Here is a 16,242-nt window from a genome sequence, read left to right on the forward strand (position 1 = left end):
TGAAGATGTCGCTACTCATCTAAACAACTTTGTTGATTTGTGTGATATGCAAAAGAAGAAAGGCGTGGATAATGATATTGTTAAATTGAAGCTATTTCCATTTTCTCTTAGAGATCGTGCTAAAACTTTGTTTTCGTCTTTGCCTAAAAATAGTATTGATTCATGGAATAAGTGTAAAGATGCTTTTATCTCTAAGTATTTTCCTCCCGCTAAGATCATCTATCTTAGAAATGATATTATGAATTTTAAGCAACTTGATCATGAGCATGTTGCACAATCTTGGGAGAGGATGAAATTAATGATTCACATTTGCCCTACACATGGATTAAATTTATGGATGATCATACAAAAGTTTTATGCCGGATTGAATTTTGCTTCTAGAAATCTTTTAGATTCGGTCGCAGGGGGCACTTTTATGGAAATCACTTCAGGAGAAGCTACTAAACTCCTAGATAATATTATGGTTAATTATTCTCAATGGCACACCGAAAGATCTACTAGTAAAAAGGTTCATGCGATAGAAGAGATTAATGTTTTGAGTGGAAAGATGGATGAACTTATGAAATTGTTTGCTAACAAGAGTGCTCCCATTGATCCTAATGATATGACTTTGTCTACTTTGATTGAGAATTATAATGAATCTATGGATGTGAATTTTGTTGGTAGGAATAATTTTGGTAACAACGCGTATAGAGGAAACTTTAATCCTAGGCCGTTTCCTAGTAATTATTCTAATAATTATGGTAATTCCTACAACAACTCTTATGGAAATTTTAATAAGTTGCCCTCTGATTTTGAGATTAGTGTTAAAGATTTTTTGATTTCTCAAAAGATTGATGAGTTGGCTAGGAACATGGATAGAATTTCGCTTGAAGTTGATTCTTTGAAATTTAGATCTATTCCACCTAAGCATGATATCAATGAGTCTCTCAAAGCCATGAGAATTTCCATTGATGAGTGCAAAGAAAGAACCGCTAGGATGCGTGCTAAAAAGGATTGCTTTGTGAAAGCGTGTTCTTCTAGTTTTCATGATAATAAGGATGAAAATCTGAAAGTGATTGATGTGTCTCCTATTAAATCTTTGTTTTCCAATATGAATCTTGATAAAGATGGGACTAGAGATGAGTCAACTTTAGCAAAAAGGCGTTCCAATGATGCGGAGTTTTTAGATCTTGATGCAAACATTGGTAAAAGTGGGATTGAAGTGGTCAAAACTTTACATAGCAATGAACCCACTATTTTGGATTTCAAGGAATTTAATTATGATACTTGTTCTTTAAAAGATTGTCTTTCCTTGTTGCAATCCGTGTTAAATTCTCCTCATGCTTATAGTCAAAATAAAGATTTTACTAAATATATCGTTGATGCTCTAATGCAATCTTATGAAGAAAAGCTTGAATTAGAACTTTCTATCCTTAGAAAACTTTATGATGAGTGGGAACCTACTATTAAAATTAAAATTAAAGATCATGAATGCTATGCTTTGTGTGATTTGGGTGCTAGTGTTTCCATGATTCCAAAAACTTTATGTGAATTTGATGCTAGTGTTTCCATGATTTGGGTGCTAGTGTTTCCATGTGTTAGGTTTCCGTGAATTTGATGATTGCTCTTTAAACTTGCACCTTGCGGATTCCACCATGAAGAAACCTATGGGAAGGATTAATGATGTTCTTATTGTTATAAATAAGAATTATGTGCCCATAGATTTTATGGTTCTTGATATAGATTGCAATCCTTCATGTCCTATTATTCTTGGTAAACCTTTCCTTAGAACGATTGGTGCAATTATTGATATAAAAGAAGGAAATATTAGATTGAAATTTCCATTAAGGAAAGACATGGAACACTTTCCTAGGAAGAAAATCAAATTAACTTATGAATCTATTATGAGATCCACCTATGAATTGAATACCAAAGATGGCAATACTTAGATCTATTCTCGCTTTTATGCCTAGCTAGGGGCGTTAAACGATAGCGCTTGTTGGGAGGCAACCCAATTTTATTTTTGTTCTTTGATTTTTGTTCCTGTTTAGTAATAAATAATTCATCTAGCCTCTGGTTAGATGTGGTTTTATGTTTTAATTAGTGTTTGTGCCAAGTAAAACCTATAGGATCTTCTTGGGTGATAGTTAATTTGATCTTGCTGAAAAACAGAAACTTTTTCGTGCACGAGAATAATTTTCATAAATCATAGAAACGCTATTTTCAGTTCATTCTTTTTTCATAAGATTAATAGACAAATTGTCTAGGACTTCCTATTTTTGTAGAATTTTTGGGGTTCCATAAGTATTCCATAGTTACAGATTTCTACAGACTGTTCTGTTTTTGACAGATTCTGTTTTTCGTGTGTTGTTTGCTTATTTTGATGAATCTATGGCTAGTATCAGGGGCTATGAACCATAGAGAAGTTGGAATACATTAGATTTAACACCAATATAAATGAATAATGAGTTCATTACAGTACCTTAAAGTGGTGGTTTGTTTTATTTTGCTAACGGAGCTCATGAGATTTTCTGTTGAGTTTTGTGTTGTGAAGTTTTCAAGTTTTTGGGTAAAGATTTGATGGATTATGGAATAAGGAGTGGAAAGAGCCTAAGCTTGGGGATGCACAAGGCACCCCAATGTAAAATTAAAGGACAACCAAAATCCTAAGCTTGGTGATGCCCCGGAGGCATCCCCTCTTTCGTCTTCATCCATCGGTAACTTTACTTGATGCTATATTTTTATTCACCACATGATATGTGTTTTGCTTGGAGCGTCCTGTATGATATGAGTCTTTGCTTTTTAGTTTACCACAATCATCCATGTTGTACACACCTTTTGGGAGAGACACACATGAATCTGAATTTATTAGAATACTCTATGTGCTTCACTTATATCTTTTGAGCTAGATATTTTGCTCTAGTACTTCACTTATATCTTTTTTGAGCACGGTGGTGGTTTTATTTTATAGAAATTATTGATCTCTCATGCTTCACTTATATTATTTTGGGAGTCCTTTAGAACAGCATGGTAATTGCTTTGGTTAAAATTTTAGTCCTAAAATGATGAGAATCCAAGATAGGTATAATAAAAACTATCATATGAAGTGCATTGAATACTATGAGAAGTTTGATGCTTGATGATTGTTTTGAGATTTGAGGATGGTAGTATTAGGGTCATGCTAGTTGAGTAGTTGTGAATTTGAGGAATACTTGTGTTAAAAGTTTGTGATTCCCGTAGCATGCACGTATGGTGAACCGTTATGTGATGAAGTTGGAGCATGATTTATTTATTGATTGTCTTCCTTATGTGTGGAGGTCGGGATCACGCGATGGTTAACTCCTACCAACCCTTCCCCTAGGAGCATGCGTGTAGTACTTTGTTTCGGTAACTTGTAGATCTTTGCAATAAGTATATGAGTTCTTCATGACTAATGTTGAGTCCATGGATTATACGCACTCTCACCCTTCCACCATTGCTAGCCTCTCTTGTGCTGTGCAACTTTCGCCGGTACCATACACCCACCATATACCTTCCTCAAAACAGCCACCATACCTACCTATTATGGCATTTCCATAGCCATTCCGAGATATATTGCCATGCAACTTTCCACCGCTATGTTTATTATGACACGCTCCACCATTGTCATATTTCTTTGCATGATCATGTAGTTAACATCGTATTTGTGGCAAAGCCACCCTTCTTAATTCTTTCATACATGTCACTCTTGATTCATTATCCCGGTACACCGCCGGAGGCATCCACATAGAGTCATATTTTGTTCTAAGATTCTTGAGTTGTAAGTAGATAAAAGTGTGATGATCTTCATTATTAGAGCATTGTCCCATGTGAGAAAAGGATGATGGAAGCAATGATTCCCTCACAAGTTGGGATGAGTCTCCGGACTTTATGAAAAATAAAAGAGGCCAAAGAAGCCTAAATAAAAAAAAGAGGCCAAAGAAGCCCACCAAAAAAAGAAGAAGAAGAAAAAATGAGAGAAAAAGAGAGAAGGGACAATGTTACTATCCTTTTACCACATTTGTGCTTCAAAGTAGCACCATGATCTTCATGATAGAGAGTTTCCTATGTTGTCACCTTCATATGCTAGTGGGAATTTTTCATTATAGAACTTGTCTTGTATGTTCAACCGATGGGCTTCCTCAAATTGCCCTAGGTCTTTGTGAGCAAGCAAGTTGGATGCACACCCACTTAGTTTCTTTTGATGAGCTTTCATAGACTTATAGCTCTAGTGCATCCGTTGCATGGAAATCCCTACTCACTCACATTGATATCTATTAATGGGCATCTCCATAGCCCGTTGATACGCCTAGTTGATGTGAGACTATCTTCCCTTTTTTGTATTGTCCACAACCACCATCCTATTCCACCTATAGTGCTATGTCCATGGCTCACACTCATGTATTGCGTGAATATTGAAGAAGTTTGAAAATACTAAAGTATGAAACAATTGCTTGGCTAAAAATGGGGTTGTGCATGATTTAAATATTTTGTGTGAAGAAGATAGAGCATAGCCAGACTATATGATTTTGTAGGGATAACTTTCTTTGGCCATGTTATTTTGAGAAGACATAATTACTTTGTTAGTACGCTTGAAGTATTATTACTCTTATGTCAACATTAAAATTTTATCTTGAATCTTTCGGATCTGAACATTCATGCCACAATAAAGAAAATTATATTGAGAATTATGCTAGGTAGCATTCCACATCAAAAATTCTGTTTTTATCATTTACCTACTCGAGGACATGCAGGAATTAAGCTTGGGGATGCTTGATACGTCTCGAGCGTATCTATAATTTTTGATTGTTCCATGCTATTATATTGCCTGTTTTGGATGTTTAATGGGCTTTATTATATACTTTTATACTATTTTTCGGACTAACCTATTAACCGGAGGCCCAGTCCAAATTGCTATTTTTTTGCCTATTTTAGTGTTTCGCAGAAAAGGAATATCAAACGGAGTCCAAACGAAATGAAACCTTCGGGAGAGTCATTTTTGGAACAAACGCAATCCAGGAGACTTGGAGTGGATGCCAAGGAAGCAACAAGGCGGCCACGAGGTAGGGAGGCACGCCTAGGGGTAGGCGCGCCCCCACCCTCATGGGCCCCTTGTTTTTGCCTCGATGGCTCAAGATAATACTAAATTGTGTGATTTTTTCAATACCAACAACAATGATTTTCTTAGCACTCTGATTTCTCCTCTTACCGACGCTGGAGCTTGTGAAATTAATGCCGCTTTGTTGAATCTTGTCATGAAAGATCAATTCTCTGGCCTTCCCAGTGAAGATGTCGCTACTCATCTAAACAACTTTGTTGGTTTGTGTGATATGCAAAAGAAGAAAGACGTGGATAATGATATTGTTAAAGTGAAGCTATTTCCGTTTTCGCTTAGAGATCATGCTAAAACTTGGTTTTTGTCTTTGCCTAAAAATAGTATTGATTCATGGAATAAGTGCAAAGATGCTTTTATCTCTAACTATTTTCCTCCCGCTAAGATCATCCCTCTTAGAAATGATATTATGAATTTTAAGCAACTTGATCATGAGCATGTTGCACAATCTTGGGAGAGGATGACATTAATGATTCGCAATTGCCCTACACATGGATTAAATTTATGGATGAGGGATTTGAGTGTAGCCTCCTACTGGATTGATACCTTGGTTCTCAAAAACTGAGTGAAATACTTACACTACTTTGCTGCATCACCCTTTCCTCTTCAAGGGAAAAGAAACGCATGCTCAAGAGGTAGCAGATGATACCGACGATCGAATCTCGGGCAAGTAACATACCGATGACAAAGGGAACAACGTATGTTGTTATACGGTTTGACCGATAAAGATCTTCATAGAATATGTAGGATCCAATATGATCTGCCAAAGCCTACAAAATTTTGATAGGTGTTAAAATTGTTCCAGCTCAGTTCAATTGGATTTGGAAATGTTCTGCCCAACCAAAGCACAAGGTTTTCTTTTGGAGGCTTCTTCATGATAGGCTCAACACCAGGAATCTTCTAAGAAGGAAATCTTTTCATCTTGAAAACTATAATTGTGCTACACTCAATTGCCAGCAGGAAGAAACTCTCCAGCACCTCTTCTGGACCTGCCCTTTTGCTTCTGCTTGTTGGGATATTCTCTGCCCTAACAGACAAAGGAACCTCACTATCATGGAAGCCATTCCAGATTTAAGGAACAACATACCCCAACCTTTTTACATGGAGATCATTATCATTGCATCTTGGGCCATTTGGATAGTCAGGAATGATAAGATTTTCAATAGAATTCCAACCAGCATTGATAGATGGAAGTTCATTTTCCTCACAGAACTGCACTTGCTCAAATTCAGAATTAAGGAGAAGTTTTCAGATTCTTTCTGTTCCTGGTTGGACACTCTTGTCCTGTAGCTCTTGGAGTTTTAGTTAGTTTTATTCAGTTTTCTTCTTCAGATCTTTTAGTTTTAGTTCTAGTTTTCTTAAGTTTTTCTTTTGTTCAAGGCTTCTCTCAAGCCTTCTTTGTTTGTACTTTGCCTTTTATGATAATAAAAAAAATTGCAGTGGGGTATTGCCCTACTGTGTACAGTCAAAAAAATATGATCATCCAGGTTCCGCTATTGCTTATTGACCGGAGATGTGTCTTGGCCATGTCTACATATTCTCAAACCCGTAGGGTCCGCACGCTTAATGTTCGATGACGATTTGTATTATGAGTTATGTGATTTGATGACCGAAGTTTGTTCGGAGTCCCGGATGAGATCACGGATGTGACGAGGAGTCTCGAAATGGTCGAGACGTAAAGGTCAATATATTGGAAGGCTATATTCGGACATCGGAAAGGTTCCGAGTGATTCGGGTATTTTTCGGAGTACCAGAGAGTTACAGGAATTCACCGGGGGAAGTAGTGGGCCTTAATGGGCCATACGGGAAGGGAGAGAAGGGCCTCAAGTTGTGGCTGCATGCCCCCCCATGGGCTGGTCCGAATTGGACTAGGAGGGGGCGGCGCCCCCCTTCTTCCTTCTCCCCTCTTCCTCTTTCCCTCCTTCTCCTACTAGGTATAGGAAAGAGGAGGGGAATCCTACTTGGACTAGGAAGTCCTAGTAGGATTCCCCACACCTGGGACGCCCCCTTGGGCCGGCCACCTCTTCCCTCCCCTCCTTTATATACGTGGCCAGGGGGCACCCCATAGACACACAAGTTGATCGTTTAGCCGTGTGTGGTGCCCCCCTCCACAGTTACACACCTCGGTCATATCGTCGTAGTGCTTAGGCGAAGCCCTGCTTCGGTAACTTCATCATCACCGTCACCATGCCATCATGCTGACGGAACACTCCCTCGGCCTCAGCTGGATCTAGAGTTCGAGGGATGTCACCGAGCTAAACGTGTGCAGATCGCGGAGGTGCCGTGCATTCGGTACTTGATCTGTTGGATCGCGAAGACGTTTGACTACATCAACTGCGTTACTTAACGCTTCCGCTTTCGGTCTACGAGGATACGTGGACAAACTTGTTGGGTAACGCAGTAATTTCAAAAAAAATTCCTACGCACACGCAAGATCATAGTGATGCATTGCAACGAGAGGGAGAGTGTATCTTCATACCCTTGAAGATCGCTAAGCAGAAGCGTTTACCAACCGATCCAAGTACCGAACGCACGACACCTCCGAGTTCTGCACACGTTCAGCTCGATGACGTCCTCGCCTTCTTGATCCAGCAAGACGGACGAAGTAGTAGATGGGTTCCGGCAACACGACGGCGTGGTGACGGTGTTGGTGAAGAACAATCTCTGCAGGGCTTCGCCTAAGCACTACGGAAACTATGACGGACGATAAACTAGAGGGGACGGGGTTGCCGGCACATGACTTGGTGTTTCTTGATGTGTCTTTGGTGCTAGCCCCGCCCCTCTATTTATATGTTGAGCCCTGGGGTCGAAACTTGGAGCAAAAGCCTCCTCAAAGTCGGTTTTGCCCGAAAGGCAAGAGTCCCACTCGGACTCCAGGACCAAACGCCACAATCCTTGGCGTCTGGCCCATACGCAATGGCCCTCGGTGTCTGGCCCAGGGCCAGACGCCAGGGTCTCGGCGTTTGGCCCCCTGGCCTCCGCAAAACTCCTTTTGCACCGACTTGTAGCCCCGTGGGCCTGACCCCTTGGCCTAACCATATCATCCAATATATGAATCTTTACCTCCATACCATTCTGGAGCTCCTCGTCATGTCCGTGATCTCATACGGGACTCCGAACAACATTCGGTCACCAACATACATAACTCATATAATACTATATCGTGAACGAACGTTAAGCGTGCGGACCCTACGGGTTCGAGAACTATGTAGACATGACCGAGACACCTCTCTGGTTAATAACCAATAGCGGAACCTGGATGCCCATATTGGCTCCTACATATTCTACGAAGATCTTTATCGGTCGAACCGCATAACAACATACGTTGTTCCCTTTGTCATCGGTATGTTACTTGCCCGAGATTCGATCGTCGGTATCTCAATACCTAGTTCAATCTCGTTACCGGCAAGTCTCTTTACTCATTATGTAATGCATCATCCCGCAACTAACTCATTAATCACATTGCTTGCAAGGCTTATAGTGATGTACATTCCCGAGAGGGCCCAAAGATACCTCTCCGACAATCGGAGTGACAAATCCTAATCTCGAAATACGCCAACTCAACATGTACCTTCGGAGACACCTGTAGAGCTCCTTTATAATCACCCAGTTACATTGTGATGTTTGGTAGCACACAAAGTGTTCCTCCGGTAAACGGGAGTTGCATAATCTCATAGTCATAGGAACATGTATAAGTCATGATGAAAGCAATAGCAACATACTAAACGATCAAGTGCTAAGCTAACGGAATGGGTCAAGTCAATCACATCATTCTCCTAATGATGTGATCCCGTTAATGAAATGACAACTCATGTCTATGGCTAGGAAACTCAACCATCTTTGATCAACGAGCTAGTCAAGTAGAGGCATACTAGTGACATTGTGTTTGACTATGTATTCACACATGTATTATGTTTCCGGTTAATACAATTATAGCATGAATAATAAACATTTATCATGAAATAAGGAAATAAATAATAACTTTATTATTGCCACTAGGGCATATTTCCTTCAGTCTCCCACTTGCACTAGAGTCAATAATCTAGTTCACATCACCATGTGATTTAACATCAATATTCACATTTGTATGTGATTAATACCCATAGTTCACATCGTCATGTGATCAACACCCAAAGGGTTTACTAGACTCAATAATCTAGTTCACATTGCTATGTGATTAACACCCAAAGAGTACTAAGGTATGATCATGTTTTGCTCATGAGAGAAGTTTAGTCAATGGATCTATTACATTTAGAGCCGTATGTATTTTGCAAATATTCTGTGTCTACAATGCTCTGCACGGAGCTACTCTAGCTAATTGCTCCCACTTTCAGTATGTATCCAGATTGAGACTTTGAGTCATCTGGATCGGTGTAAAAGCTTGCACTGATATAACTCTTTACGACGGGCTCTTTTATCACCTCCATAATCGAGAAATATTTCATTAGTCCTCACTAAGGATATTCTTGACCGTTGTCCAGTGATCTACTCTTAGATCAAAATTGTACTCCCTTGCCCAACTCAGAACAAAGTATACAATAGGTTTGGTATACAGCATAGCATACTTTATAGAACCTATGACTGTGGCATAGGGAATGACTTTTCATTCTCTTTCTATTTTCTGCCATGGTCGGGTTTTGAGTCTTACTCAACTTCAAACCTTGCAACACATGCAAGACCTCCTTCTTGGACTATTCCATTTTGAACTACTTCAAAAACTTATCAAGGTATGTACTCATTGAAAAATCTTATCAAGCGTCTTGATCTATCTCTATAGATCTTGATGCTTAACGTGTAAGCAGCTTCACCGAGGTCTTTCATTGAAAACTTTTATTCAAGTATCCTTTTATGCTATCCAGAAATTCTATATCATTTCCAATCAACAATATGTCGTCCACACATAATATCAGAAATGCTACAGAGCTCCCACTCACTTTCTTGTAATTACAGGCTTCTCCAGAAGTTTGTATAAAACCATATGCTTTGATCAAACTATCAAAGCGTTTATTCCAACTCCGAGAGGCTTGCACCAGTCCATAAATGGATCGCTGGAGCTTGCACACTTTGTTAGCACCTTTCGGATCGACAAAACCTTCTGGTTGCATCATATACAACTCTTCTTCCAGAAATCCATTCAGGAATGCAGTTTTGACATCCATTTGCCCAATTTCATAATCATAAAATGCGGCAATTACTAACATGATTCGGACTGACTTAACCATCGCTACGGGTGAGAAGGTCTCATCCTAGTCAACCCCTTGAACTTGTTGAAAACCTTTCACAACAAGTCCAGCTTTGTATATAGTAACACTACTATCAGTGTCCGTCTTCCTATTGAAGATCCATGTATTCTCTATGGCTTACCGATCATCGAGCAAGTCCACCAAAGTCCACACTTTGTTCTCATACATGGATCCCATCTCAGATTTCATGGCCTCAAACCATTTCGCGGAATCTGGGCTCATCATCGCTTCCTCATAGTTCGTATGTTTTATCATGGTCTAGTAACATGACTTCCAGAATAGGATTACCATACCACTCTAGTGCGGACCGTACTCTGGAAGACCTACGAGGTTCTGTAGTAACTTGATTTGAAGTTTCATGATCATCATCATTAGCTTCCTCACTAATTGGTGTAGGCATCACTGGAACTGATTTCAGTGATGAACTATTTTCCAATTAGGGAGAAGGTACTATTACCTCATCAAGTTCTACTTTTCTCCCACTCACTTCTTTCAAGAGAAACTCCTTCTCTAGAAAGGATCCATTAGCAACAAATATTTTTCCTTCGAATCTGTGATTAGAAGGTGTACCCAACAGTCTCCTTTGGGTATCCTATGAAGACGCATTTCTTCGATTTGGGTTCGAGCTTATCAGGTTGAAACTTTTTCACATAAGCATCGCAACTCCAAACTTTAATAAACGATAGCTTAGGTTTATTGCTAAACCATAGTTCATACGGTGTCATCTCAACGGATTTAGATGGTGCCCTATTTAACGTGAATGCATCTATCTCTAATGCATAACCCCAAAACGATATTGGTGAATCGGTAAGAGACACCATTGATCGTACCATATCAAATAAAGTGCGGTTATGACGTTCGGACACACCGTTACGTTGTGGTGTTCCAGGTGGCATGAGTTTGTGAAACTATTCCACATTATTTTAACTGAAGGCCAAACTCGTAACTCAAATATTCATCTCCAGGATCAGATTGCAGAAACTTTATTTTTTGTTATGATGATTTTCCACTTCACTCTAAAATTCTTTGAACCTTTCAACTGTTTCAGACTTATGTTTCATCAAGTAGATATACCCATATCTGCTCAAATCATCTGGGAAGGTCAGAAAATAACGATGCCCACCACGAGCCTTAATACTCATTGGTCTGCATACATCAGTATGTATTATTTCCAACAAGTCAGTAGCTCATTCCATTGTTCCGGAGAACGGAGTTTTAGTCATCTTGCCCAAAAGGCATGGTTCGCAAGCATCAAATGATTCATAACCAAGTGATTCCGAAAATCCATCTTTATGGAGTTTCTCATGCACTTTACACCGATATGACCCAAATGGCAGTGCCACAAATAAGTTGCACTATCATTATTAACTTTGCATCTTTTGGCATCAATATTATGAATATGTGTATCACTACGATCGAGATCCAACAAACTATTTTCATTGGGTGTATGACCATTGAAGGTTTTATTCATGTAAACAGAACAACAATTATTCTCTGACTTTAAATAAATAACTGTATTGCAATTAACATGATCAAATCATATTCATGCTCAACGCAAGCGCCAAATAACATTTATTTAGATTTAACACTAATCCCAAAAGTATAGGGAGTGTGTGATGATGATCATATCAATCTTGGAACTACTTCCAACACTCATCGTCACTTCCCCCTCAACTAGTCTCTGTTTATTCTATAACTCCTGTTTCGAGTTACTAATCTTAGCAACCGAACAAGTATCAAATACTCAGGGGCTACTATAAACACTAGTAAGGCACACATCAATAATCTGTATATCAAATATACCCTTGTTCACTTTGCCATCCTTCTTATCCACCAAATATTCAGGACATTTCTGCTTCCAGTGACCATTTCCTTTGTTGTGTAAGCACTCAGTTTTAGGCTTTGGTCTAGCTTTGGGCGTCTTCGCAGGAGTGACAACTTGCTTGTCATTCTACTTGAAGTTCCCTTTCTTTCCCTTTGCCCTTTTCTTGAAACTAGTAGTCTTGTCAATCATCAACACTTTATGCTCTTTTCTTGATTTCTACCTTCGTCGATTTTAACATCACGAAGAGCTCGGGAATCGTTTTCGTCATCCCTTGCATACTATAGTTCATCACGAAGTTCTAGTAACTTGGTGATGGTGACCAGAGAACTCTGTCAATCACTATCTTATCTGGAAGATTAACTCCCACTTCATTCAAGCGATTGTAGTACTATAGGACCTTGAAGTATGTCTAGAGGGGGGTGATTAGACTACTTGACCAATTAAAAACTTAACCTTTTCCCAATTTTAGAGTTTGGCAGATTTTAGCTATCTTTGGACAAGTCAAGCAATCATCACACAATTCAAGCAAGCATGCAAAGAGTATATGAGCAGTGGAAATTAAAGCATGCAACTTGCAAGAAAGTAAAGGGAAGGGTTTGGAGGATTCAAACGCAATTGGAGACACGGATGTTTTTGTCGTGGTTCCGATAGGTGGTGCTATCGTACATCCACGTTGATGGAGACTTCAACCCACGAAGGGTAACGGTTGCGCGAGTCCACGGAGGGCTCCACCCACGAAGGGTCCACGAAGAAGCAACCTTGTCTATCCCACCATGGCCGTCGCCCACGAAGGACTTGCCTCACTAGCGGTAGATCTTCACGAAGTAGGGCGATCTCCTTGCCCTTACAAACTCCTTGGTTCAACTCCACAATCTTGTCGGAGGCTCCCAAGTGACACCTAGCCAATCTAGGAGACACCACTCTGCAAGAAGTAACAAATGGTGCATTGATGATGAACTCCTTGCTCTTGTGCTTCAAATGATAGTCTTCCCAATACTCAACTCTCTCTCATAGGTTTTGGATCTGGTGGAAAGAAGATTTGAGTGGAAAGCAACTTGGGGAAGGCTAGAGATCAAGATTCATATGGTAGGAATGGAATATCTCGGCCTCAACACATGAGTAGGTGGCTCTTTCTCAAAAATGGTAAGTTGGAAGTGTAGGTTTGTTCTGATGGCTCTCTCAACGAATGAAGAGGAGGTGGAGGGGTATTTATAGCCTCCACACAAAATCTAACCGTTACACACAATTTACCAAACTCGGTGGGACCGAATCAACAAACTCGGTCATACCGATTTAGTAAACCTAGTGACCGTTAGGATTTTCGGTGGGACTGACATGCAACTCGGTAGGACCGATATGGTTAGGGTTAGGGCATAACGTAATCTCGATAAGACCGATTACACAAACTCGGTGAGACCGATTTTGGTAATAAGCTTTCCAGAGAGTTGGTCAGGTAAACTCGGTGGGACCGATTCGCTCATTCCGGTGAGACCGAAATGTTACGGAAGGGAAACAGGGAGTTTACATTGCAATCTCGGTGGGACTGATCGCTCACTTCGGTTTGACCGAAACGTTACGAAGGGAAATAGAGATTACAATCCCATCTCGGTGAGACCGAGATCCCTATCGGTAAGACCGATTTGTCTAAGGTTTGTGGCAGTGGCTATGACATTTGAACTCGGTGGCGCCGGATAGAAAGAATCGGTGGGACCGATTTTGACTTTGGGTTTAGGTCATGTGGATGTGAGAAAGTAGTTGAGGGTATTTGGAGCATATCACTAAGCACATGAAGCAAGAGCCTCATTAAGCAACACCTCATCCCTCCTTGATAGTATTGGCTTTTTCTATAGACTCAATGTGATCTTGGATCACTAAAATATAAAATAAAGAGTCTTGAGCTTTTGAGCTTGAGCCAATCCTTTGTCCTTAGTATTTTGAGGGATCCACTTTCATCATCCATGCCATGCCATTCATTGAGTTTTCCTGAAATAATAGTCTTGGAATAGCATTAGCTCAATGAGCTATATGTTGTTATGAATTACCAAAACCACCTAGGGATAGTTGCACTTTCAATCTCCCCCTTTTTGGTAATTGATGACAACATATAGATCAAAGCTTCGACAAATGATAATAAGATTGAAAAACATTGTCGCTTTGAGAAGTATGTGATAAGCAAGAGCTCCCCCTAAATTTGTGCATAGTTTAAAATTTGCTTTGGACTGCAAATGCACAAGGAATTAGGCTCATGGGTTACTCTTCCATGTCACATACATCTTGGTGGAGCGCTCAAAATAATAAAGATTGAATATATGCACTCATCACCAAGCAAGTGAATGATCACATAAGGATAGGTAAGATAATATAATCAAACATGCATAAGTGTAGCTTATGCAAACACATGATCATCAATGTCTCACAGATAATAGCATAGAATCTCAAGCAATCAAAAGCAAACAAAGTTTAACCACCAAAGCAAGAGAGAACAAAAGCAACACTCTCTCTCTCGAAGCCTATGATCTATACATTTTTCTCCCCCTTTGGCAACAAGTTACCAAAAAGTTCATAGAAAATGCATAGAGCTAGATCGACTCTGAGGCTTGATCTTCAGGTGGTGGTGTAGAGATGGCTCCTTGGACAAAGGCTTCAGTTGAAGTGGTTGGAGCTGGAGGAGTTGGGGCTGGAGCTGGTTGCACTGGAGCTATAGGAGCTGTAGCTGGTGCAGATGATGTGGCTCTAGAGTCTGTCACAGGCACTGCAGCTGACCTATGAGCTCTAGGCACTCTGGCAAATGCATCAGTGGTTGTCTTGCCCTTCCTGTCCTGCATGTCATCCTGGAGCTGCTCCACAACTGACTGAATCTCAGTTACTTTGATATCTAGATCATAGAATTTTCGTTCCATGATTCTTTCCAGGCTCTCCTGGTTTTGAGTTAGGGTGGCCAACCCCTTCTCAATCCTTATTGTGGATGCTATCAAGTAACCAAGCTGCTCCTGCTTGTTCTTCAAGAAGTATTCAGATGCCTCCTCTTGAGTTGGCATCTTGGCAGCCTTCTCTCTCTTTGCCTTCTCCTTCTGCTCTTGAGCTTGCACTGATGATGGTTCATTCTCATTCATGACAACCTGATTGTCCTCAAAGTCTGGATAGATAGCAAAATGTTCCTTATCCAGCAAGTAAGTTCCTGTGCCCATCTTTGAGTTAATTAACTCCTGAATCTGTGGGGCATACCCACAACTCCTCTTCTGATCTGCTGTTGTCCTCTTAATGGTCTCAACAATGAGGCTCATGACCTTGAATTTTTGTGGCACATCAAACAAGTGCAGCAAGTTGATAGCATGCCCTCTAATCATGTTGTGGTCACCTGACTTGGGAAATAGAGTGTGCCTAAGAATCCAATTGATTGTTGGCAGCCCTGACAGAAGGAAGTGGACTGACCCAAACTTGAAAGTCTCAAGAGCTTTGTTTGGGATCTCCTTGTACATGTGAGCCATGGAATTGTGGTCCATTTTCTTCTTGGCATAGACATCCAAGTCATCTTCACTTTCCTTTGGAGCATTGATCAGACTAGCCCATTCCTCAATTGTTGACTGGTACCTTGTACCTTCAGACATCCAAACTATCCTGCCATCTGGATAGAAGTGTGTTGTGGAGTAGAATTGCATAATGAGCTCATCATTCCACTTTGTGAGCTTCTGCCCAACATAGTCTGCAACTCCACAAACAACAAAGTTGTCTTGCACTCCAGGATAGTGTTCCTCATTTTCCTTTATGTAGGTCCAGTCGACCCACCTCATATCACAAACTATGGGCTTCTTGTCCAACAGCACTGTCTCATAGAAGTCCTGCTGTTCCTTAGTGTGGAACCTGTAATCAACAACAGTCCTTCTCCTGGTAGCATATGGATCTGACTCTCGCCATAGCCTCAACCTTGAATCTCTCCTGATTTTCATGTTCACAGCCACAGGATGAGCATCATTGTGGTCTGGAATCTTGGGTTTGAGCTTTCTCAGGACTTGTCCTTCTTCATCTTCCTCATCAGCAACTTCAAGCACTGGGGCCTTGTT

Source organism: Triticum dicoccoides, chromosome 3B, assembly GCF_002162155.2.
Source record: "Triticum dicoccoides isolate Atlit2015 ecotype Zavitan chromosome 3B, WEW_v2.0, whole genome shotgun sequence".
NCBI lineage: Eukaryota > Viridiplantae > Streptophyta > Magnoliopsida > Poales > Poaceae > Triticum > Triticum dicoccoides.